Source organism: Helicoverpa zea, chromosome 11 (genome assembly GCF_022581195.2).
Source record: "Helicoverpa zea isolate HzStark_Cry1AcR chromosome 11, ilHelZeax1.1, whole genome shotgun sequence".
NCBI classification, from domain to species: domain Eukaryota; kingdom Metazoa; phylum Arthropoda; class Insecta; order Lepidoptera; family Noctuidae; genus Helicoverpa; species Helicoverpa zea.
In genome coordinates, this window is record NC_061462.1 from 9,068,506 (window position 1) to 9,094,789 (window position 26,284).

General features: G+C 35.0%; 1 long non-coding RNA gene across 1 annotated transcript; it reads left to right on the forward strand.

Moving 5' to 3' along the window:
• Window positions 1-25,951, forward strand: LOC124634532. The gene is made up of 2 exons (XR_006984880.1): window positions 1-180; window positions 24,900-25,951. It is a non-coding gene; the product is annotated as an uncharacterized LOC124634532 (long non-coding RNA).
• The last annotated feature ends 333 nt before the right edge of the window (window positions 25,952-26,284 follow it).

Below are 26,284 nucleotides of genomic sequence, written 5' to 3' on the forward strand. Positions count from 1 at the left end.
CTGTTTCTATTCATTTTGAAAAGTTTTGCGCGTTATTGCATGTCTGTGGAATAAAAACAACGTTTTATTATAAGCTGTGGTGTTTCATTAAAGTTTGTGCAGCCAGAGCTCCGGTATAAATATGTAGTGGCGACAGACGTCAGGAGTATATTTTACTGCATGGAGAATGTTACAACACAGGTTAGGAATTTCAAAGAGTTTAAAAGACAAACCAGTAGAATATTTTTTGCCAGCTTTGCAACATCATTCTGATCTTGGCATAATTTTAGTTGTTATAATGTAAACATAGTCATTGATATATAAAAATAGCAAAACCAAAAAGTACTTGGACAATATTTATTACAGTGTAAATTAGTTTTGTCCCACTTGTGTCGACCTCTCAACTTTTAGATTTTCCATTATAGATAGCCGTTTTATACAATTCTTCGCATTTATGTGTTTAAAATGAATATCCGTATTCTAGTCTAGCATATCCCCATGCAACAGACAGTGAGTCAATACCACGGACTGTACACACATCAGCTCTCGTCCGGATTCATCTCGTCCTTTTCACAGAAAATAACGTAGTTTCAAAGCTAACACATTTTACCAGTTTATTCATCTGTGTTTACTCAGTGGCTCGGCTTTGAGTGGGAAGCTGGTGCTGCTACTATCCTAATGTAAGCAACCGTTTTGTTGGATTATAAAGTCCCAGTAATAATTGGAAAGGTGTGTTGTTATAGTTTTGGAAATTACGTTTAAAATTATGACGTGTTTTGAATCGCTTGGCAAATGCATGCTTGTGCGTCAGACTGTATTATCCTCTCAGAAGATCGCTTAAAAAATAGTTTACAGCTATTTAGAGTGCACAGAGTTTACAAACTGTTATAAGTAATGCTTACGTTGCTAATATGTTCCTCCTCTCAAAACCAGTCCGGCACCACACTACAATAGAATGTCAAACAATAAACCAATATATAATTCAAACAATTATTCAAATTATATTTCATTAATTGTTTACACTTCTTGGGCGTTATCTAAAAAATGCTGAAAATTAATTTCCCGCCGGTGAGGCCACGTCTCGGGCGTCACGTGCTCCAACAGAATTTGGTACTGTAATGAGAATAATAAATTCCTGGACGAAAAATAAATCATCCTAAGTATTATGAAGAAAGAAAAATGGCGATGGCGCGGTGTGAAAATACTCGGTCACCGTGTTTATAACGTGCTCTCTGTGCGTCAAAAAAGTAATTGTATTTACATAGAAATGTGTTACGGGCTTGAATTTGAAATGTACTGAAGTTATGGAGCGGAATTGAAATACGTAGGGTAGGGATATACGCGTTGGGGCGTAAAACATAAATATAAAATACGAGTAATATGCTTTGAAATTCGATGTTAAGCTTAATAAAACTGACTGGGCTTGTTAGACGATCAACATAACTCCAGCTTTGAATTGTTAGCAATTTTCCCCGTAAAGTATACGATTTTACAATAGCTGTTTCAATCAGAGGTGTATTCATCCGATTTTCATTAAAAATACAATAAACAAAAGAACCCTAATTATTATTTTAAAACACAAAAACTTTTCTTGCGGTCCGTTTCGAAAAGAGTTGATTCAATAGGAGGTGGGGCGAAGTGGGGGCCAATTCAATCAAGTAAAGTTTGCGGTAGGCCAACTGAGATGCTGGTTATCTTTGCTGTAACTTTCGAAATTAATAGAAATTCTGCAAAGATACTGCAAACCTCTGGAAACTTACGAAAGAACTCACAATTTATTTATATTGAAAAAATCTAAGACACGTTTAACTGAATCTTAAAAGGTACACTAGGTTTTCTCATTTATTTTATTGAGAATCATTTATTAAGTCTCATTGAAATCGCCAGTACTTGGGTTTCGAAAAATAAAAAGGTCCTTTCGAAGGCCTAGGTCTGTTAAGGCCTTAATCCAATTTCCCTTCATTGCTAGTTACGTTGGAGTACAGTTATCAATTTAGTCCAGGGTATTGGGGACAAATGAAGAATTCGCAGGCATCTCGCGTGGAAAATACCCTTATTGTGTTACGTCTTGGGTACGTTAGGGGCGTGTTACCTATCACGTTGTTATCATATTAATGAGGGTGACGTTTCACATTTCGAACGATACCCTACTCCAACAACGTTAGGGGGAGCCTGAGAACAATGTGCTATCTAATTCCCGGAATGTATTCTCCGCTTATTAATCTAATACGTTTACTTTGTGCGCACTATTTATGTGAAGGTTCTCGTATTACATCGAAGCTAAACAATTACAAACTCGGCTACAAAAGTTTTAGCCGTAGCAGCCGCTTTCCGAATTGTTCCAAAGCCGCTGTTAGGGCTGAACGTTCAAGTTCATCAATAGAACCGTTCACATTCTTCAAGTTGGTTTAGTCAAAGAATAATGTATAAGGAAACAAACGCAGTCGGAGTTATTCTTTAAATTAAATTTTTCGCGTACATAAACTCTGTTGAGAGCCGTCTCCGCGCGGAAATCCTCGTGAAATGGATTTGTTGGAGCTCAGTCAGGTCGCCTTGCATGATACGCTTCAGAAATTTCATTTAATACTTCTTACTGACTGTTTTTTACGGATTTCTTTAAGATTAAATTGAGATTCTCTGAATATATTTGAAGTCAATTATGTGGAACATTTCTTATTTATAACTTGGAAAAGAATTCTTAGGAAATGTTGAAGATAGCTTGTACTGCGCAGTGATTGCAAATATTTTTGCTTGTTGCAATATCTAGTAATATGGCTACAAAACTGTTCATTAAAAAGTAGAAATTCTTTACTACATACTCCACCTTTTACTTCATTGATAGAAGATTTTAACAAGAGGTTTGCTTTGCTGGTATAAGTAACCAGCTTATCTCAAGTAATATTATTTTATACGATCTACCTCAACAACAATGTAAAGCTTTTAAATAAGCGATATTTTCTTCCATTCTTTCAAACGCAACATTTTAATGTGAAGAAGACATTTCGAATATAAAGTTGACATTTGTTGCGTAAACATAATTTCGCCGTCCATTTTACGAGTGCCTACAGTGCCTACATTTGAGCATTGTGAGAAGGATACTCTTTCCATTTATTTTGTGAAGATTTCGTGAGGCATTAAATTGGGTTTGCGGATGGCCGCAGATGTCTGCAGAAGTGTCCGGGGCTGCGGAAGCATATGGCGGACCCGCCAGGATTTGAATAGGCTGCGCCCCTTCGGCGCTGGCCGCCCGCTTTGTGCGCTCAAGACATTTCCATCTTACCATTATAAAATTGTGATTCGGTAATATTTTTGAACTTTCTGTATGTTGGTTACGCTTTGCAAATTAATTTTTATGTGATCATACTCCACAGTTCAGGATAAATAACTAATCGAACTATTTTCAGATTGTAATAAACACTATTTCTATTTACTTAGCTGTTACATAATAATGTATTTTATATGTAAAAATAGCACAAGCAATATGACAAGTGATCCTATCATTGTTCTCCAAGCATCTATATGCCAGCAAAGCATGAGCCATATCATTTGTATTTTGAAAGCCCCAAAAACAACTATATTCACCATCTCAAATAACATTCAGATGAAGTCATACGAAGGAAAGTAAGTAAGGAAGTATGGTGGTAAAGGCAATAATAAAGAAGTCGTTCTAGATGTAAGCCCAAAGGGTAAGGAAATAGCCCTCGGAATATGCGCGGTGACCGTGAAACCCTTCCCTAGTTTTCATTATGGCATTACCAACGCGTTTTATTTGAATTACGAAGGTCAAACCTTTCTGTATGGGTATTTATGATTTAGGGATTTTTTGAGAAGTCCAAACGTAATGGGATTCAGAATAAATAATATAGAGGATATTTGTAATGTAAAACATATCTCGATTTTATAAAGAGGCTTTACGTCAAAAAATTCTTGTGGTGAAGCCACACTTATTAGGTGTATAACAAAAAGTAATTACTTACTTTCTACTTGTAACTAAATTGTAGGACTTTACAAATTATGTCGTCCTTGACAGGTATTTATTAGGTGTTGTTTTAAAGAAGATAAATAGCCCCATGCCGTCCTGAAACTTTTTACGGCAGTTTTTCGTTGTCGCCAGTTTTTTTGTACATAATTATAATACTTAGTTCTTATGGTGTAATACGATATTTTATTAGTTGCTAACAATATGTGCACTTTATATTAATACATTCCTACACATGAAAAAGAGAAGACAAATACAAGTTGCACAAATCATACATAAGTTTAGTATCAATGTACAAAAATCGTGTATCGCAGAAATCTGTCCATGTCATTCGCACGCCATGCGTCCCGGGAAACGTCAGGGGTTCCCCGCCAGTCCCGCGTTCCGGAAACGCGGGACATGGACCGAGCAAACCATTTTGTTATTACGATGTAAAAATGCATTTTACGAGCGAAACGCCAGCCTTTTGTTTCGTGATGAAATGGGAATGACATCAAAAAGAGTCAAGTTTTATATGTTGGGTGATATATTCTGAGAGTATAATGATAAAAAATATGTTTTGGAAAGTAAATATCTGAAAAGTAAGCTTGCCAGTGCCAAAGAATTTTATTAACATTTAGTTTAATAATTGTTAGGTTAGGTTAGGTTATATTATGGATTGAAAAATAAAATTTAGTTTAAAAAAAAGATCACCTACTTGGTACTAGACTATGTATGTGTAGCGCACGAACGGTTGAACCACATAAACCGTTCAGGTAACTAACCGCCAAATGCTGTATTAAAAATGTGCAATTTACCAACTTAATTTAAATGAAAGCTTCACTTTCAAATAGGAGCACTTACTGAACAATAATTTGAAAGGCAAAACAATCGCCTGTTTCGGACGTAAAGACCGGAGCCCGGGCTCCGAGATTCCCGATTCCCGGACCACTCCATTCCCGGACTCCGAAATAGTTGCTTTGTGCTGCTATCGGTGATTTTAGAGTAAAGCAAGTTTCTAATACTTGCTGATCTGATTTATTGAGTGGCCAACTGTTTACTTGCAAGACGGGAATGCTCGGTCAAAGTTTGCACGAGTTTTGTATAGGATTTCAGAATGGAGTTACGGGTAGATATTTTGTTACTAACTTTTTTCTTTGAATATTGTGTCTCTACCTGAGTAAGAAGATATATATACTTTTGCTTATTATATTGCTTAGGTCTTTCTCATTTCGCAGCGGTTTACACCCATACTCCTACTCGAAGTCGGAACTATCTATACATTGAAAATAAAATATGGTTAATAGGTTGTAAACAAATCAAAAATAAACCTAAACCTTGAGGGTTCAGAAACAAAGAAAGCAAAACAAAATGAAACAACTTTCTTGAAAACCGAGTTAATTTAATTAAGAATCACAGCAAGGTCTTGTAACCAGTTATTATTTTAATTTGAAAGAAGCCAGTAAGCCACTTATTGTGTGTATATGAAGACAACAGTGTATTATTACAAACAAGATGTTTTGTGCATCACTGTACATAGTATGTGATAATAAAGGATTGTGTACCGCAGTGTACCTCACGTAGCTCAAAGGCTATATTAGGCTAGTTAGAGAACTCAAAAGGAATATTTCGTTAGCGGGTGAAACGAAATTATTCTCTGAAGCCAACAGTGTCTCATTGGAACTAAATGTTTCATAGAATAAAACCGTATGTAGCGCACATTAAATTAGTCTTCAAAACGAAATAATAGTTTTGTTTGTACGTCAACTTGGATATTTATAAATGACCAGCTTCCGCCCGCGGTTTCTCCCGCGTCCCGAGATAACTGGTCCCGTAGTCCAATGGTGACAAAAACTGTTCTATGTCCTGCTCCTGGGAACTAAGCTACCTCCCATCAAAATCCCTCAAATTTTCAGCTTAATCTTGTCCAGCTATTTACGCGTGATGGTGTGACCAAGCGATATAAGGATTAATTTCTTATAAATAGATTTGAAATTCTGTTTATTTTCTTCATAATTGAAGTCGTTAAATAATAAATGCTTGTTTTAATTAAATTATGTTTAATATAGCTTTGAATTATTTATCAAGATGAATGCTTACGAGTGATGTGCTAAAATTAAATCGAGTTAATACCGATTAGTTATGCTTCGTCAGCTCAAATTGGGTTAGCGTTGAAGTTATTTTCGTATTTAATTAATTTTGGATTGACAGAATTGTTAGACTTATAGCTAAGATAATTTTAATACTGTACCTAAAGGCTCAAAAGGCTTAGTCAAAATAAATTTAGGTTTATTTAAAATATATAGATAAAAGAGAAGGGGTTGAATACAAGCGAATAAAACTCAACAATGCTTATTTAAAAATTGCACTGTTTTATCAGAAGATGCCTATGTAACAACAAGTCGACTCTAGAAGAGTTGGCTTGAATGAATTCAATTAGATTGTGCTTCCTTAACATGATTACATCAAATAAATGCAAGAATTTATTTAATTCTAGTTATAATAATTCAAATTCAAATGAAATTAAAATTTAACACAAGTGAGTGGGCCATATTCTTGCTTAAGACAGCTGGTCGTTAAAGCCTACGGGATATAGGAATTAACGCCTACTGATTTTCACAGTACTAATTGAAGATGGTAAATAGGCAGTATGAAACAACTTATGCATTATTAATAAGCCCCTGATCTTTCATTGACCTTTTAAAATCTTATAGCCTTGGATTGACGTCATAATTGTATACAGAATAGCACATTCTAAATGTTGAAATGAAATTAATTTTGTGAATAAATCTAGCGACTTATCCCAGCTCAATTCGAGTATAAATTATATACATACTTGAATACTTACCTTAGGTAGGTATCAAACATTTTTGAAGCCCTATCGTTTAAAACCGCAATGAAAATCCGTGTAGTAGTTTTATAGTTTATCGCAAATAGACTGACAGATTCGCCGCATGACTTTGAAATGAAACAACATGCCCCTGTCTGTAATATATTTCTTCAATACTGTCAAAAATATCTTTAAAAGACATAGGTATTTCTTCATACAAGAATGTACAAAAACGTTTATAAGTATACACGTGCGTGTCATGTGAAGCATCCTAACGTGAGCCTTGTCTTGAGTTCACAGCACAAAGCGTGTTTCCGCGTTATAGTCTCGAGGGGAACTTCAAACGAACACTTGAATTTAATTACATTTTATACGTGAAGACGTGACGGGCTAAGATTTGTTACCTTCGCCTACATTTTGGACAAACTTGTGAGAAACAGTAAGAGCGTTCACACTACAAACATTTAGTCGGCCGATAGATATTAGATATTGGTTTGGTATCAGACATTACCTCACATAAAAAAGGAATTTCAGCACCACTAAGAGTTTGGTATCAGACCGACTAAAAACTTTGATTGAACTCAACATTTTCTAAAAAAGCTAACAAAGCTAACATGCTTGATAGTTACCAAGTATGATGGATTTCAGAATTTATGTCTACTTTGAAATAAAACCTACGTACCTAAGCGTTGTTGCTGAACTTACTGGATACCAATATGCTGGTTCGATAACGTCATTCAATCACCATTGATGTTCAAAGTTTATGATACATAAATGTAATGTTCACCGTATCATGACCAATTTATTATAAACATCTAATAACCGACACTCAATAAAATATACTTACACAAATATTCAGAACTTCTAAAATGCCATCATAAAAATCAGTTTGATAGCATTACAGCAATGTCACGGCATCATTGTTAGTACGAAGCTATCGTGGCGCAAGTGGCTAAGATCAGAGCAAATATACTTACTTACAGTTTGGCTCGACCGCGCTTCTTTAATAGGGTTGCCAGAAATGTACGTTTCTTTTTGTATTTTGTGAATAATGTAATTAAAACAAAACAGGTTATGTAGCATGGGGAATCAACATACCTAATAATGTTACATTAAAAATATATATGAAGTCAAAAACAGTTACAATTATGTAGCTTGGAGGTGGAAAATAAATGGTCTTGAGCGAAGTTAAGTATCTACCTATTTATTAATTCAGTTAGCCATGGCATGTAAGTAGCATATCTTAATACAATTATCCAATGCAAAAAACGTATAATATAAACTCTCCTTTTTCCCAACTTCGAACATAAATGAATCACCTGCGTGAATTTTCACAATACAATATATAAGTAAATGGATTGTACGCCACAATATCAATTTATCGGTAGTTGTGCAACCAAATCCCTGTGCTCGCAGTATTCCCGCAGAACAATGCCTAATCTGGTCCACAGTCCCTCGTGTGTTTACTACACAGTACCTTAACCAGTTCACTAATAATTCAACAAGCCTATAGTAATGCGACAAGATCATGGAGAACAAATGACGAGGACAAGATATAGGTAGAGCACAAAATTATTATGTATAAAAGCACTATATATAGGCTATCGTTTTCTTTTTAATTAAACTCAATGTTATTGTCGCTATGGCAACTATGACGTTTTTTAAAAAAAGGTGGCTCTTGTTGTTGATTTTCTTCATATTTTGATTCTCTTTCTCTCTCTTCTCTTGATTTTCTTTTCAATAATAAGGTAGAGTCAGTGAGTAAATACAGTGTTAAGTTACTTACCAATACATATAATGTAATAATGTCGGGACACCTCTTCACACACGGTCGGTTAGCCCCATGGTAAGTTATTTATTAACTTGTGTTATGGGTGCTAACACAACTGATAAACTACATATAGCTACATATATACATATTTATAAATACATATCATAACACCCAGACCACGGCCAACAAGCATGCTCATCACACAAATGTCGACCGAACCGGGGATCGAACCCGGGACCTCAAGTTCGGCGGTCCGGCATGATGACCATTGCGCCATCGAGGTTGAATAAATTGTCATAAATATAAATAATAATAAATTGTCCACGACTGTAGGTACATAATGTTCTGTACAAAATCCTCAAGAGTTTTTAGTCGAAACTTTTATCAGTAGTCCATAACTGAATAATAATAGCGATTTTAAAAGTTTTCAAAATCAAACTTTACAGTTTACTTAGTTATAACTTCCCTCCAATATTTTAACAGTCTTTAAACCAAAATCTCCTCCAAATTCTCGCTTTATCCCCCAGTATTTGATATCTCCTTAGACATAGTTTGTCAACCCTATCAGTTACGTAGCGGTATTTGCTCAGTGTTCTTCGCGTGGTTGTCACAACGTGTGCCAATGTGCTCCAGAGGAATATCACCAATGGGATCCTGGAGGTACTGTCCTAGTGGGGATTCAAACTGGGTTTTAGTTAGGTAATACGTGAATTGAAACTATTTGGTTGACTGCAGATAATTCTTTGTATAAATGCCAACAAGTAAAGTTTCTGAAATCAATCTTATATTACGTATGTATTTTTTAACAATAATAGCAAAGGCATAGGTTAATTTAATAAAAGTACACATCTTGAGGTATTCAATATTTTCTGTTACTTTTAGAAATGATTTACTTTATCAAAGTTCTGAAAATATTGAATTATTAAAATGCGTTAGTAAAGCGCTCAAAGCACATGAATCTTCTTTTATATACAATGACCTTTTATTAAAAACAACTTTAATAACAAATTGGATTTTAGAACTAAATGTTAACAGGATTACTATAAGACTTCTATATCAATATTAGTGAAACATATAACAGTTATATATTAGAGAAAACTTTGTACATTACTAGTACTTAACTTTGTAATACCAACACTCTGCGCGGTTCTTCTGAGAAACCTTAGAAAAGGCCAGTCATAAATTATTTCTTGCGAAGTGCCTACGAGCAGCGACGGGTTGCCTGTGCCGTGTGTATTTAATGTAATTGAATATTAAATCAACTGAACATTAAAGTTCATACTCTTTCTTTGTTTAATTGCAATTTGTAGCAAGGAGCGATCTCGTTGGCAAAGCATCACGTTGTTTTTCTTGAGTGTATTTTGCGAAGTTTAGAACCGAAGCCGATAGCAAAAGAAATAATTATTTTAGAACTTTATCAAAATTTAATCCATCAAAAACGAGTTCGAGCCGCAGAAACCAATTAGGCATATTGCACGAAAATTTTCTTGTTTTCACAGCACCATCAATTTCAATGCGCTTCTAAAATACATTTGAAAGATGAACTCGTCTCGAGGGTGTTGTTCTAAGAGCTAAGAGCATCCAAAGTGAAAACTAAAATCGATTTGAAATGTTATATTCTGAATGTGGTAGATAAACAAACCCCAGCTGACATAACAGTCAGGCGGGCGATACGAAATGAAGCTATTTCATTTCATTGCTCCGTAGCAAGTTAAACAAAAGGAGCGCAGAGCAGCGTCTAATACGTCTTTCGTTCTTGTAAGTATTAAGCGGTTTGGAGAATGGAGCCCTTGACGCCTAAACTTCAGCTCTATCGCGCAAAAGCTGTAACAAACGCTGATAATGTTGTCCGCGCTCGCTCAAGGGAATGCACGGAATAGGCCATTTGCCAGTACGGCGTCGACAACGTGACAATATTCCCAAGAATGTGTCCAATAATGGGGAATCACGATGAGCCTCAGCGGCGCGTATTGATTCCAGAATACGTGCCCCGCTTTATGTGAATGACCGTCGAGTTAATTTCTATTTTCGACGGCGAAAATGCTTTTTGAACGTGACAGTTGTGGTTACTGTAGGTTTACGATCCCGACAAAGCTCACGCCGTTTTGAGTTGACCGTTTTAATAAATTATTATTTTATGAGTTTATGGTGCGGTCTTGGTAAATGAAATGTTATTTTATTTTCTTTGGTCACAAAATTTACGTTAGGTAGAACTCCTCCTCAAATATCTTTCTCTTTATTTTGGGTACGTTTATTTCTGTTTCGGGAAATATACAAAATACATATTCATGCCTTTGCACGTGCTCTTTATAAAATTGAGAACTGAATTTTCTGTTGCCAGTTTGTACCTTTTGAATTTTCTCGTCGACATTTACTTACATATGAAGAAGAATAAAAAAGAATCGTTTAACTTACGATGCATAAAAATGTCTATATTTTAGTGCCACTGCCAGAATGAAATTTTCAGACGACTTAAAGTGGTCGTAAGATTAGGTGAGGCCACGATTTGTTTGATGTCACGGCATTATGGATTTTATTACGTAGATTTCGCGACTTTAAGGCCTGAACAGACGACCTAAAATTATGCTTGCTTATAAAACTGCCTGTCATTAAATTGCGTCGGTGAAGGTAGGGCTGCCACTTGTAACTTGGTAAACGAAATTTTTCAACTCAGCAAAGATAAGTCAAAATCTTCATTGTTACTCATACATTTTGAAGTTATCTTGTTGTTCACTTGCCAAAAAACTTATCTTCGAGTTTCGAACGCAGATTTCCTTAATTCAAAATTTTGATAAAACCCAATCAGGCTTTATTGACACCTACTGAACATTCCTGACATCCGTCTTATCATTTGACTTCAAAGTATTTTTTTCTTTTTATTATTTGCTAACCCTAGAAGCGAGAGGGTAATGCGGGCGTATTTTAATTGAGGCAGAATTATGTTTGGCAGTCTTTTGTACGTCGGCCACGGTGGGGGAGCCGCATAGTCAATGCGGCAGGACAATGCCAGCAATATTCTGCTTATCATTTCTCCGGCTTTTGAGTATGGTGCCAGATTTGTAAAGTAATTAAGGGGTTTGAAGACTTTATGAATTTTCTCCTTGTTGAGTTGGGCAACTTCAATTATCAGCTATTTTTAAATCTAAGGCCAGAAGAAGTAGAAATACGCTACAATTTTTACGCTTCAATATACTTGAGAATAAAATGCTCCTTTAGAAGTCACTCTGAAGGAGCCACGAAAGTTAAGAAAAACAAGAAGACAATGTTAATATAGTTTCGGTTTCCAGTACTAAAAGGGGTGAGTAAGTAGGTCACAATAACATGAGTGTTTGAGCTCTTTACTTGAGGACGTAACAACTACCTGACTGAATAATATATAGCCCTAGAGAGCAGCTGGCTTGATTGACCGGCGGAACTTACTATTGTACGGTAGTCAAGGAATCTGAAAAGTTAACACTGCTATGAATAATATTGTAACGTTGATGTTTTAATGGTTCAATTTCAAAATTTGTTTACTCAGGATAAAATAATTTTAAATGATGCGCCTAGAACTCAAGATCCTTTCACCACAAGTTTGTTTACTGAGCATATTGATAGTCTTAAATTATGAATTATGCTATGTTTATAGATACTTAAACTGTTACACACCATTACATAAATGCCGCTTAAATAGCTTAAGTTGTTGTGAATTTGAAAACCAAGATTAACTTTCGACCATATTTTGCACACACTCGAATTCACTCATTCACTCACCTAACACAGAAAACCTTCTGCTCCAAGAAGCAGAAAACTAAAAATACCCTCAAGTAAATAAAACGTTACACTGCAGGTTCTTTGTAAAGAACTTCAAAGGAGATGAACAGGTAATAAAGGGATCAGTACATTTCCCGGTGAAACGGCCGCTTGCACACATGTTAAGACATAAACTCCGTAGCGGAGGAAATTTGAAAGAGCATGAGGGGCTAAGTAGTTTCATTCCATTATCTCACGGCTGCAGTGTGGTAACGACGTCGGTGGGGAACCCATGTTGTGACGTCATGCCGGGATATTAGTACCTATGTTGTATGAAATTGATGTTACTGAATCATTTTGAAGTTGGTTCTAAAAAATATATGCATTCGTTCATGGGATAAGTTACCGTTCAAAGGTTATGATTAAATTATGTTAGATATGTGCTCACAACCTGGAAACCTATTGGCCTTTTATGATATTTACGGTTATGATAAAAAAACTCTGCAATTAACATGCATTTATACAAATTCTAATCTCAGAGAAAAATAATATTATTCAACGTAATCATGCTTTTTTAAATATGTAAAATATGAAGACCAGTTTACTATTATTCTTATAAAATGGCCACCCTACATTTCCTACTGAACTTCCCTCGCTCGCATTGTCTAAGATTCTAGATAAAAGATGTTGTTTTGTATTATTTAGCTGCCATTATGGTTCGATAAGGATTTAGTTCAGTATAAAATGCTCTCAATTTTCAACTTCTGCACGGCATTAAAGAAAAGCTTCAAATTCTATAATTCTAGATCATGCCATTTTTATTTCGTACCGTTTTGAAAAAAACACAACATTACTTTTTAACCTATGAATACAATTTAATTTTGTTTCGAAACCTTAAAAGGGTTTTAATGAAAAATATGTTAGTATGAAATAATTTCTAGTTTATGAAATATTTTCGTGTGTACATACTACAACTTTGAACTTTAAAATTAAAACCGACTTTGAAGCGGCTTTGCATTTTCGTAATTCTAGCTTTCATTGCGCGACTGGTCAAAACAGTTTGGACTTTCGTTTTGTAAAACTGTGCAAAAGTTAAACGTCGGCTCCCATACGGTTTTAGTAAAACATTCGAGAGATGCATAACTTATTTATTCAGTTGCAAATTTTGTGATATGTTTACATATTATTTATAAAGTTAACATCGTTGTTTTTATGTTATAACAAGTTGTAATAAACCCGATGGGGTTTATTAGTTGAAAAAAATCTAGGAAAATTAGATGTCATTCGGCGACTTCTTTGCATTTGTAGAGTGGAAAACGACACTCGTCATGATGAGACGGTCACACATTCACAGACCGACTGCATCAAGTATTGCTTAACTTTGTGATCGATCGCGCTGTGATCGATTTACTTATCCACAAGATACTTAAAATAAAAAAAAATACCGCTTATTAAAATTATCCTTTGGGTCTTTCTAGCATTAAATTGATATTTATAGGTATCCGCAGTGACCGTTAGTTACTATATTTATTGATAGTGACGTACTTACGTACATTTTATAGCATGAACACACGTACTCACCTGCAGTCCTTCCGGAGCGCTTCATTAGCAGCATTTGTTCTGCTCGTTAGCTTGCTTGTAGGCGCATTACTGCCTACCCATTGCAAGCTGTCTTTACATATTTGTGCACAAATTAGAGACAAACTTGTAGGTGTTTTGTTGCTGGTTATTATTTAACTCTTTGGAGGTCTTTGGAGGACTATCAAGAAAATATGATTCAAAAATTATATTATACTCACGCTTTCAGAAGAAACAATAGTTTACATTTTCTTACTCAAATGTTATCTAAAGAGTAAAAAAATAATACAAAACGACGATTATCGTTTTCTTACAACACCAAGTTTCATCCATTTTCTACCCACAATGGCTTCTATCAAGTCCAATTCTTTACATGAAGACTATTATACATAGCTTTTGTCGCAGCCTGGTGTCTCGCGTGACCGCTAATTCGCCCACTGTGCGCCTAACATCTCTAATGCGCGCATTTGCCGCCCATCAACCACCTTTGTACGGAATTCCAGAGAATACGAAATCCGGATTTCCCCGGAATTGCATACTTAGTATTTATTAGTCTCCCCTGACCGTAACGTGTTGAAGTTTCAGTACTATCTTGTTATTAGTTTTTGTTGAATGGCTCTTGTTGGTTATGTGTGGCTGTTAAGTTTAAGCATTATTTTTCGTAGTTGGTTTTAAGTTTTCTTTGTATTTTAGGTTTTAAGTTTCTAGTTTGAGCTAAAGATTTTGTTGAAATTACATCTTTTAAACTTGTCTCAAACTCAGTTCATCACCCTTAAGTTTTTTGTCATTGTTAAGAAAAACTATTTTAAAGTTATTTTTTTTTCATTGCTTAGGTTTTGGAAAATAAAGCTTAATTACGCTTTAATTATCAGAATGAAGACTTTAAATTAAGTATGTAAATGTTCTACACACTGTTTAAAATTGTATTACAATTATAAGTTTTCTTGCAAATTAATATTTAATTATAAGTAGGACCTTTATTCAATTATATTGAGGTTCCAACCACTCTGCATATTATTCAGGGAGGGTTTAATGCCCCTATATTAATTTTGCAGCCTCTTGAACGATCTAGACTTTAAATAAACCGTTTAGCAATTTACTTGAAGGCAAAGTTATTGTTATAATACGTTATGATTTCAAAGAGAATTTACTTAGGTTGTTAATGGCCAGCTCTATTTTGATTGCATCTGTTTTGTGATATAAATTGCTGTATCGAGTCTTTGTTAATGATTTATTTTAATGACGTGTCATAAAATTAATCTTTTTATTTGGCTTGCGATTAAGCTAAATAATAATTGGTGCTAAATTATGTATTTTAAATTTCAACGTCTCTCTAAACAAATAAGCAAATTTAGGTACAGCAAAAAAATCATAACAAGTCGAGAAACTAGTGTATGACAAACAATTACTCAAAACCCTTTTCCTTTGGTTGCATTTACATACAAACGCACGTCTGAATAAAAACTCTTTGCTCTGAAAAGGTCATCCACATTATTCTTTGCGGTCATTGACCTTGTCACATAGCATGGTTATTGTCCATTACTTTAATACCCATGTGTATATGTGTACCTAATGTTTACCTATGTTTTAATACTTACACCCAACAGCTGTTCAAAAGCAAAACACAAACACGAATCAAGGCGCGCTCCCATTGGCCAATATTTGAACATTATTAGCTCCTAGGAGAGTACTGTATTCGTGTGCACATAAATGTATAAACGCCTACCAATATTTACACTGGCTGCCAATAAATGAGGAGCTCTAAATATAAAAAGCAATTTACAATTTGTTGGTTCACCCCTTCCCCTCTAATAAGCTCAAATAGCTTCTGACAGGCAATTTACATGAAAATGTGCTTATATTTTAAACTTTATTTTGTTTTATTTGACATTTATTTGAACTAACGTGTACGTAATGTCATTTTCTTTTTCACTGCAGCCTCGCTGAAACATAAAAATGCAAATAGCATTACGCATACGTCGAAACATTGTTTTGATAATTCAACTATTTTATTGTTTTCAAATTGAAAATATAAATTCTGTTGTTTCATTTGGTTGCTATTGGCAACGAGTGAGTACAGTCAAGAATAATAATGGAAAACAAATTTTGAATTATTTATTATCGCTGAAAAAATATTTACAAATAAAACACTATGTAATTGGCATTGTTGTTTTTTCGAACTACCAGCCACCAGTTTGGCTAATAGTTTAGGCGACATTTGGTCTAATCTCATCTAATTTAAAATGTTTCTCTTCATATATTTTTGTTCGTAGGTATATTCCATAAACTAAACTTGAGTCAAAATAAAAACTACACGTAAAGCTAAAATATAACATGAATATGATAAAATCCACCCGAGTTGCGACTCCATTGTAATTTACGTAAACACATGCCAGAAACTAGCAGTTTATACAGGGGCTCATTATTTAAATTCAGCCCATTGACGTGTACTGGCCTGAAATTAATAAAGGCAATTCCCTTACCTGCTTTTCATAACTTTAGGGAAACACACTGCAAACTTTTAGTCGGCCGATAGTTTTTTGGGCTCCTAAATCAATATGAAATACAATGGTACTACGCATGTTAAGCAGAACAGGTATTTAGCCGGTATAAGAACGACTGAAAGCTTTGATTATGATTAAAAAAAATTGACAACCAGCTACTCAACGGTCGGTTGACTGTTTGCCCAGTGTGCAGTGGTTGGAAAAATACTTTTCTTAGAAAATCGTAAATTCAATCAAGTTTTTATTTCATCTATTCCTTTCCTAACCAACCACGGGCCGACTAAAAGTTTATAGTGTACAATTACTCTTACGGTTACAATTCTATAAAGCGTAAATTCGTCCCTGAGGGAATTGTTCGCAACAATAGTGGCCCCAGCCATTGAAGAGTATTTATGCATGCACAATGAAATTACTTGCACTATTGTAACTATCTTGTTGAGATATTCAACCTGCTTTTGAATAGCTTGTTGTTCATTAATCGTGATTTGCATAATTACGAAGTTAAGTGCTTGAATTTATTGGGTAAAGTAAGGCTTTTCCGGGCTTATTTCCTAACATATTTTTCCGTGTGCAGTTGAGTTTTCATAAAACTGATTTTCAAATATTGTAGAAAATAAAATACTGTCGTTTATATCGGATTGTCGTTGACTGTACCAGTTCACAAACTGTCGTTAAAACAATTTAATACGGTTTCACCTTCGGCAGTAAAATTCAATATGACAAAGGTACAGTTTAAATAGTTTTCTAAAAGGGTTCTCGTTTTACGCCCCATTCGCTTAGTTTTACTTTTAATTTCTTTGAATAAGTAAATACAAATTTTACCTAGTTAAATAAAGATGTATAGGTATAAAAGAAGAAGAATAATTAATTTGCAAAAAAATAGATTTTTAATCAAGAACACATCACTAAAACAATCTCTCATCAAAGATTTTTTCAAAATTTTTGGCTATAAATTAGTAGAGATATTTTTCCTTCCTACCCCTTGCTGCCATTTTCCTTCAGCCCTGAAGAGAAGTAACGTTGACACGAGTATAACAGAGCTGTCGAATGCACACAGCATTTTAATTCTTGGTGGCCATGTTAAGATCATTTAACCAACCGGACTCGCTATTATCATGCCGTCTTCTCTTGTAAAGGTAGTACCAGACTGTTAAGCTTACTCGTATGGCATATGATGTCCGCCAAGTTTATGCTTGTGTCACTCTGTTGCGTCCTTTACTTCATTTACGCCTTAACAAGCAGTTATGTATGTCAAAAATATAAATAGGATTGCGTCCCCCATTCCAAAAATAGCTTTCTCTAGAGAAGAACGAGCAAGAAACTGCATGGTTACTCTTTTTAAGAATAGTACCTTTGTAGTCATAGTGGTTCCAGCAGGTAACATACTCTAAGTGGCCATGTTAGCCATGTATCTGTTATGACAAGGGTCCTATTTCGTAGTCGGGAGATGTGCGGGCTGTCGGTAGTTAGGCGACCTCTGGAGCTCGAACCACCTCGCTACACTGAACTATAATGATGCTCTTACAACGCTAAATGACAGAGTGAGTCAGCGGAAAAGGTTTATACTGAATGATGACGTCATATTTTTTGGGACGTTTAGTAATTTATAGTGTGTTGGGGTCTAAAGAAAGTTTTGAAGGATTGTGTTCTTACTAAGGGCCTTATCTTACTAGCGGATTGCGAGCGTCTTCAAAGCGGAGCGGGCGCGTAGCGAATGCGACGCGAACACGCTGCGGCTGCTCAGCGAAGACGTCGCGGACGTACGGCAAATTCGCAACGTTTTCGTCGCGTGTTTGTAGCAAATTAACGCCGTACAATACACTCAGTAACAAAATGGATTCAAACAATAATCAAATGGAAGACAGCTGCTACTTTGTGTTTTTTTGCAAACGAATAAATCACTGTTTTTCGCGACGAATTTGTTGCGCGTCCGCAATGAATTCGCTGAGCAGCCGCAGCGTATTCGTTGCGCGTCCGTTCCGCTTTGAAGACGCTCGCAATCCGCTAGTATGATAAGGCCCTAAGGATGGGTAGATCAAAATATGTTGTTATACCTACTGGTATTTTTTAAAGTTTTTGGCACGTGTCTAAACATGTTATCATGCTTATGTTCTTTTTGAGTTTCGGGCTAAGTGTAGATTTTGCGAAGCTAGAAAATTCTAAGATAAAGCGAACGGAACGAGTCTATCGCTAACCGCGTACCTATTTAATAAATCAGACTCTATAAAGACACTGACAAAATCTAGGGACTAAACTAAATAAATCTTTTAGGCTTGTGATTGAAATAAGGATCTGGATAATCCCGACGCTCGTCAGAACCTCTTTTGTACTTAAAATCTAAATTAGTAAATAAAAGAGGGCCAAATATTTATCACCAATTCAGAACTAATACCAAAAGAAGTTGCTCAGACACAATAAAGATATTTAACCTAACAGCTTAAAATAAAGCCGAACACACACCTAAACGTAATGACCACCCGCAAAACTTGAACAAAAACGATAAACAAGTGAAAATCACCGCTAGAACTATTTCAAGAACAACAATTGTTATAATATTCACACAACTAATCGTGTAATGTTCGGTCAGGGACTTTTACGGTACCATGGATTAAGGAAACATTAATGGACATGCCAGAAGGCAGGTTGTTCATGCGTTTTGTTGTAGTTCAAATAACGTACGGTAGAAGTGACCAAAACAATCAGTAAATAGCGAATAATTAAGCGTTCGGTTCCTTGAGAGATCCATCAAAGTTTGGTAAAGATTGATTGCAGATTTGGTTTAAAAAAAATGGGCGGGTTCCAAAGAAGGCGTCTTTATGACATCTCCGCTCGTCATTTTGGTTCTCTATGTGCGGTACATATTGTTCACATATGCAATACTAGGTACTTGAACGGTGGCTGTTTATCCGCGAAACACAGACTTGGTCGTTTATGGGTAACAATAAAATGGCCGGCTATAAAACTTTAGCTTTACGCTTTACTTCGGTGCTTTACAAGGCTTTATCGTAATGAGGCTGGCTATCCATTGAAAGTTGTGAGCGACAGCTAGAAAAAAAACTTATAAGTATGCAAAGTTTTATTTAAGCCTTTATGAGCTGTTTGTAAGTATGTTATTAAGTAAATTGATTTTCATAACAAGTAAGTAATTAAAGAAATATTAAAGTTACTAAATATTTACTTTGTAAACAAAATAGTAGGTATTTCATTTCTGCTATCATATCATGAATTTTATGATATGTAAAGCCTTCTGTTTTGTATAAAACTATTGCGTTGTTTTCTACATTTAATTCATGGAGAATAATCAGATAAAAATAATATTTTCCTGAATCAAAACAGTACAAAAATACAACAGGCACTCTGAAAACAGAATAAAAACACCTTTTCACAATGAACGTATTCTACATTATTAATTCCAATCTGTTTGAAGCAAAACAGACTAACTTTACTTTAGCTTATATCTTCCACAAAGGTGGATAACGCGCCTAATTACCGCAGAACAACTTCGGCTCTCGAGTGGCATCTTATTATAAAGTTACCGAACAAATTCAACAATACCTACACAAAACAAAACCTGTTGGCGGTAAATATCTGAAACAAATAAACGATAATAGAGAAAAAAACAAATGCGCGCAACATACAACGAAATTGAATTTCATTGAAAAGATCCGGACAAAGATTTTGCAGATTCCCCGGGGTCGGATTTAGAGAAATACTTAAAGTGGCTTACAGTCCGCGATTGCGTGAGATAGGCAAATCCTACGTTCGTCTTCGGAGCAATATAAAATGGCCCTAAATACGGACAGAGGGGTGCGAGTACACACTTGAGTTCCGATAGCTTTGCTCAACTTTTTCAATTATTTGTCGTATGAGATGCATTACACTCGTAATACTTCATTTTGTATTGGGACCGAATAACGAACTTATACCCTCGTGGGGTTTTCACGTGTCTTTATGTCTTCTTTTGTCTAGTAATAGGTAAAGTACCTCTAAAAATTAAAAAAATACGCATGGTATATATTTTAAGAATTTTCTGCTATTTGTGCTTTAAATGAAGATAATTTCAGATGTAAAATAAATCAGAAAATTAATCACAAAGACTGAATATTATTTTCGAATCTCAATCCCATAAGTTATTTGGGGATTGACCTGTGAACAATGCGACTATTCAATGAGGTGTAGTGAAATATGACGGTTGTAAATATCTCGAAGTTATAGGCTTAACTCCGTGCCAAGAGGACCAATCTATTCAAAATATGATATTAATCCTCTTAACGATGGCTCTAATCACTTAGGAAATCTATAAATTCAACTAAATTGCATCGAGTATTCATTTGAATGTTTTATATCTATTCGCATTGGCTTGTTTCCAACCCGCTCTTAGGACCAGCAAGCCTTATTTAGTGCTAACGTATTCAAGGTTTTGTTTACGTGATCTCGTAGGTTTGGGTTAAAGGACCATTTTCTTGAGGTTATAAAATGTTTTTATAACCACACAGTTGGCTTCGGTTTTGAATTTTATTGTCCTTGTAATTGCTGTAGATAAAACGTTTTAGTGTTTATAAATCGTTTTTCTTTATACATATGTACATCCGGAGTAGCTGGATAATGAACCGTCGATTAGAACGAAAATTCGAAATTATTCATTTGGAAAATCACTGTTGAAAATGATGTTGAAACTAAAAATAAATACTATGAAATCTACTAGGAGGCGGAACATAATTAATTAGTCTAGAAACTTTTGAACTCAGAAACGTTGGTTTTAAGTGCTTTGTCAAGAAAAAATACTGGCTTTTTAAAGTGGTACCATTTAACATTTGTAATTAAAATTTAAACAGTTCTACTGCGATAGTAATAAAAATAAAAAGAGTCGAGAGCTTCAAATTACAACTGAGAATTTTCTTGTTCGCTCACATTAAAATTCTTTCCACATGAGACGAAACGGTGTTGGAAAATGCCACCTAAATTCCTTAATGTTTTACAGGAATTCTGTGAAATAATTAAAAGAGTTATGGAGGCCATTAATCGTTTTAATAATACCTGTCATACGTGAGCCAAAATTAATTACTTTATTGTTCAGAAATATTTTTCGTACTCACGTGTACGAAGTTTGTTTTGTGTAGACATCAAGTTATTTTGTTGTATTTTTCTTAGGTTTTTGGGATGACTAAAGTCAGAAAATAAATGTTTATTTATTCCTTTATCATAACTTTTTGTACATATTTATGTAAGTAATAATATGCACAGTATTGCACAGTTACGAGAACTTATTCTTTTCACAATAAATTAAGATTGAATAGCTGTTTATCTTTATCTTGTTTAAAGTAAATTGATGTTCCCAGGTTTACGTTGCAAATTGATATTGCATTGTATGTTTAGTGTTTCGCTTTATCGATGTACATTCGATTATGTATGAGAATCTAAGAGATAGCGGAGTGTGCAGGTTAATATATTGCAACGATGAGACGTGGTTTAACAGATCTAAGATTAATTTTATGAGTATGATCTTGGAATAATATTAAACAAACTAAGTGGTTAAAGTAAAAGTAAATGCATTGTCGAGGTCACCCAAATAGTACCTAATCGATTCACATACACCAGTAAATAATCACTGTACAATGCCTACGTAAAATACAGATCCTTTTTATTGCGTCAAATTAAAGGTTCAACTTTTTTTTGCGCCAAGGGACCGCAAGATTAGAAAATAGTGACATTCTATAGACGGGTAGACAACAGCGATCCAAGTAATCCTATACCTAACGGCTCTTGTCCAGAGCTCTGAAATTCTACAAATTCTAAACATTTTAAATCAGAAAGTTCAAAAACTTAATAAATAATTAAAACAAAAGCCAAACAAGGTCACAAAGAAGACATTGGAAGAAAATCCACCATAGCGAAGTTTAATTTTTCAACGAAATGTTCATTTAAAGTTTGTGTGGCTTCAAAACATATACGAAACTTTGGTCAGATTGTAAATTAACAAGAATATTAGGAAGTACTTGAACATGTCTGTTTTTCTTATTCAGGCGTGTGTTTCGAAACAAAAGGTTCACTTGTTTATATTTAATTAGTGATCAACTTCCGAGAATAGCAGTCCCTATTACAAGTAATAATCGTGCTTGTTTCAAAAGGTGTGTGCTCAGATTTACATTAAGGCCCAGATCCCACCATAGCGAAGTAGAGACAGGGAGAAGCCGAGATGTCTCATCAAGCGTCAGTCGGAATGACGCCTTGGAAGTCTAGATATGAGTTTTTCCTCGCAAACAGACGAAGAACGGAACAAAGTCAGTGACGTCAAAAATGTTGACTGTCCAACAATCAAACCTCTATTAAAGACGATTACTTGACTCTGAAACAATCCACTGTACTAAAGGAATTCTATAGGTGTACGTTAAAACTATTAGAAGTAGACTAGAATGCCATATGCAGAACAATTTACTCTTAGTTTTTCTTTCATAACCATCGAGCGTAGAAATAACTCAAAAACGTTCGCGTTCTATTATTAGATTCAACCTTTTAACTGGCTCCGGGTCAGTAATAGCTTTCAGCTTTGTTTTTGTTCTAAATTCAAATTATGGCTGCGAGTCATAGAGAACTAAATGACTCTCCGAATCGTTGTAGGTCCGTTATGTTTCTCATTGTTGCTTTTATAGTGTCATGTCCACGCCATTTTCCTATGGTTGTAGTTTTAGAGCGAGGTTATGAAATCGTTTTATGCAAACATGATCGCCAATAACGGAACATTTTCAATTCTGTATAACTACAGTTTTTGCACTAATCCATAAGCAACATGATACAAGGTGGGAGCACAATTCGCGATGGGACTTACACTGCGTTTCTTTTAGTGAATTTACATTTATATTACCTGAGTTTACCTGCCAACGCGTTGCATGCGAAACTAACGGCCAGGAGCCGCCATTTTCCACAACATGAACACTAATCGAAATTTGTAAATTCCACGAAAGAAATATTAAGTACATTTTTACGTATTCCCAAAGTATCGCGTGATGCGCCAAAGAAATATTATATTTTGATTAACAATTTCAAAGAGATTGATTTACAGGTAAACGAATACTTCAAAGAAATGTAATAAGAAAATATAAATTGAGCTCATAATTTAGAAAGTAGACGCTCGAGTTTCTTTAATTTTCAAAATAAATATTTCAAGGTTGAAAAGGTAAACAAGGCAGAAATAATCGTATTATTCAAAATAATGTAATTGTTTAGGTGCTCATTCTAAGAAAGTATAGTAGCCGGCATATAACTTGGCAAGGATTTGGGACCTTTAATAAGTGTGAGCTCGCTCATAGTGCACTAAATTATACAAAAAAGTGGTCCCTGTTATTGCTTGTGCATTATTCTATGGTTATTGACATCATTTATTGGCGATTATGTCTGCTTGAAAAAAATAGGACCTGTTTTCATCTCACGATTCTTGCCAAGTTACGTGCCGGGAACTATAACATTCCTGCTAGAATATAATCTTTTCTAAGCTAAAATTCTAGTAATTTATACTAAAGTACTTATAACCTAAACATTACTTCAAAGTGAGGCAGGATTAAATTTTAATTATTTTAAACACAGTCACAGTCAGAAATTGCAGACCCAAATCTATTTTTCGTGTTACTATATTTCCTTCATATACCTACTGTTTAGGTGTGAAAATTATGATACATACATGGCAGGTGCAGCACCAGTAGTTTATACATAATGTAGTGTGGAATAGAATAGTTTCGAAGATCCACTACATCAATTCTAATGTTTTTTTGTACAAGATAGAGACATTCCACTTGTGTAGGAATCTCTAAGCGAGGTTCCCTGGTCCTTCTGCATTATTCATCCCGTTCCCTCATAACTTCCCAACAGTCATGAACATCGCATCTTACACAATACTGAAAAAATACGTTTCATCTCCAGTGTAAATAATTATTATTTCATTTGTTTCATTTTATTCAGTTATCCGCATACAAAGTTACCGGAGTTATTTTTTGTAACAAACAAAGACTCCGCCTTTTTTAAACGAGATTTATGTCAAAATGTTCATCCTTTATTTTATATGGGGATGGAAATGAAGTTAAACTGTTGTGATGCAGAGGAGCGAGGGATGTTCTGAATGCTTTTGTAAAAGAGAAAATAAGAGTGAACTTCGATGACGGTGAAATAACACGGGTATATTTACATTGTTGCGTTTTTTAAGCGAATGCCGATTAACAGAATTGTTCGCGGTTTGTTTGTGTACGTTGATGGATTGTATAGAATCCAGTTCAGAGAGTGGAATTCTATTCGAACTGTTTTGTGTGGAGTTTTCAATCATTTCTATCAACATGGTCGGAATAGCTGCGGATTGGAACTGCGGAGGCTCTGTAGATAGACTGTATAACCAACTTAATCGTTCAGTTAGAAACTGCACCCAATTTAATTTCGGTTAGTCTGGAGTTGTGTTATTCTATATACCTGCCTAGAATTTACTGGAATTCCTTTAGCCAAATAAATATGTGAGAGTACCCAAAAGAATTTTATTTTGTAAGTTCCTTATTCAATTTGTTCCAGGTTTCCGAACGGCTACCCACGAACATATCAGCTTTCTTTCCTTCCGCAGTACACCTTTTCAACGAGGCCCGAATAGCTGTCAGTGGCCACAATAAAAGGCGCGTTTGCGTCAGTAATTGAAAAGGGATCGCTGGCCAGTCTTTTTCTCGGCTGTCTGGTTGACGTTTGGCTGCCAAATTGACAGTTTGGCGCGCTCATTTATCTTGATATAGTTACTGAAGAAATGAAGATATTGTATTGTGCTGTAGCTATACTTTAGTCATACATCGAAAAAAACTCGAGTCTTATTTATTTGTAAAAATGTAAATGTATGAATGTTTTTTGCCGTTATTTTTGAGATTCCATCTTGGTGGATCTTTTGACATGATTGCCCAACATATTAAGCCAATCAGGTAAGTATTTCTGGCACACGTTTTGTGTGTTAAGAATAAAACACTATTACCAGGAGTAGTATTATTTTGACTTTGTTTAAAATTTTGCACTACAATGCAAATCTTAGTGCGGAGCAAGATCTCGTGAATTGGCTGAAGTTGTTTTCAGCGGCGCATTTGGTTATGACGGCTTTTGGCCCAGTTCACCGGAATACATTTTAGCTGTTTTCTTTAGCTACTGCGAAAATTAATTTAATGAAAACAACTGTATCTAGCGTCTGCGAATGGCAGTTTGTATAAGAGATTGTTTTTGCTTTGTCGTAAAATATAATTAAAAATTTAATATTTGGAGAGACCTGAAAGTATTGGTTTCAAATAAAACAATAATCAACCTTGTTTTGTTTACCTGCACATAATCACAAGGTCGACCGATTCCCAATTTGTAGTTCTGTCTTACATACTTCGTTTGTTTTAAACTGTACATCTAGACATGTTACGGAATAAATAAAGAAATAATTTCAAACAGAACATTTACCTAACAACATTATGCTGCTCATAAAAAAGTAAATAAAATCCAAGCAAAGTTAATTAAAGCTCAGTTAAAAGTCAAAATATTTAGATTCCTGTTACTGTCATAACGAACGACAACAATATGATTTGCGAATAAAAAAGTCACATCAATGTAAATTGGTTTAATTAATTTCTGTCCTAATCCTATTAAAGCTTCGCAATTCGTCAACGAAGGTAAACAAAAATCCATTTTAAAATATAATGTGGAACCTTAGAGCGCATCACAAGCTGGAGACGCCATTGCCGTGCTCTCTCCACTGCCAACTGCACAAGAGCTGGCCATGTAAGTGCTTCATGTTAAGGAAATATGTCAAGATGTCCTAAGGTAGGTCAGGTACCTTCTGCTAGATCAAATACGTTCAGTGAGCGTGATTTTGGTCACGCGGCGTGTCACTTGTGAACTAACGAGGGGTCGGGTTTTTAACACATCTGTGATTTTGTTTT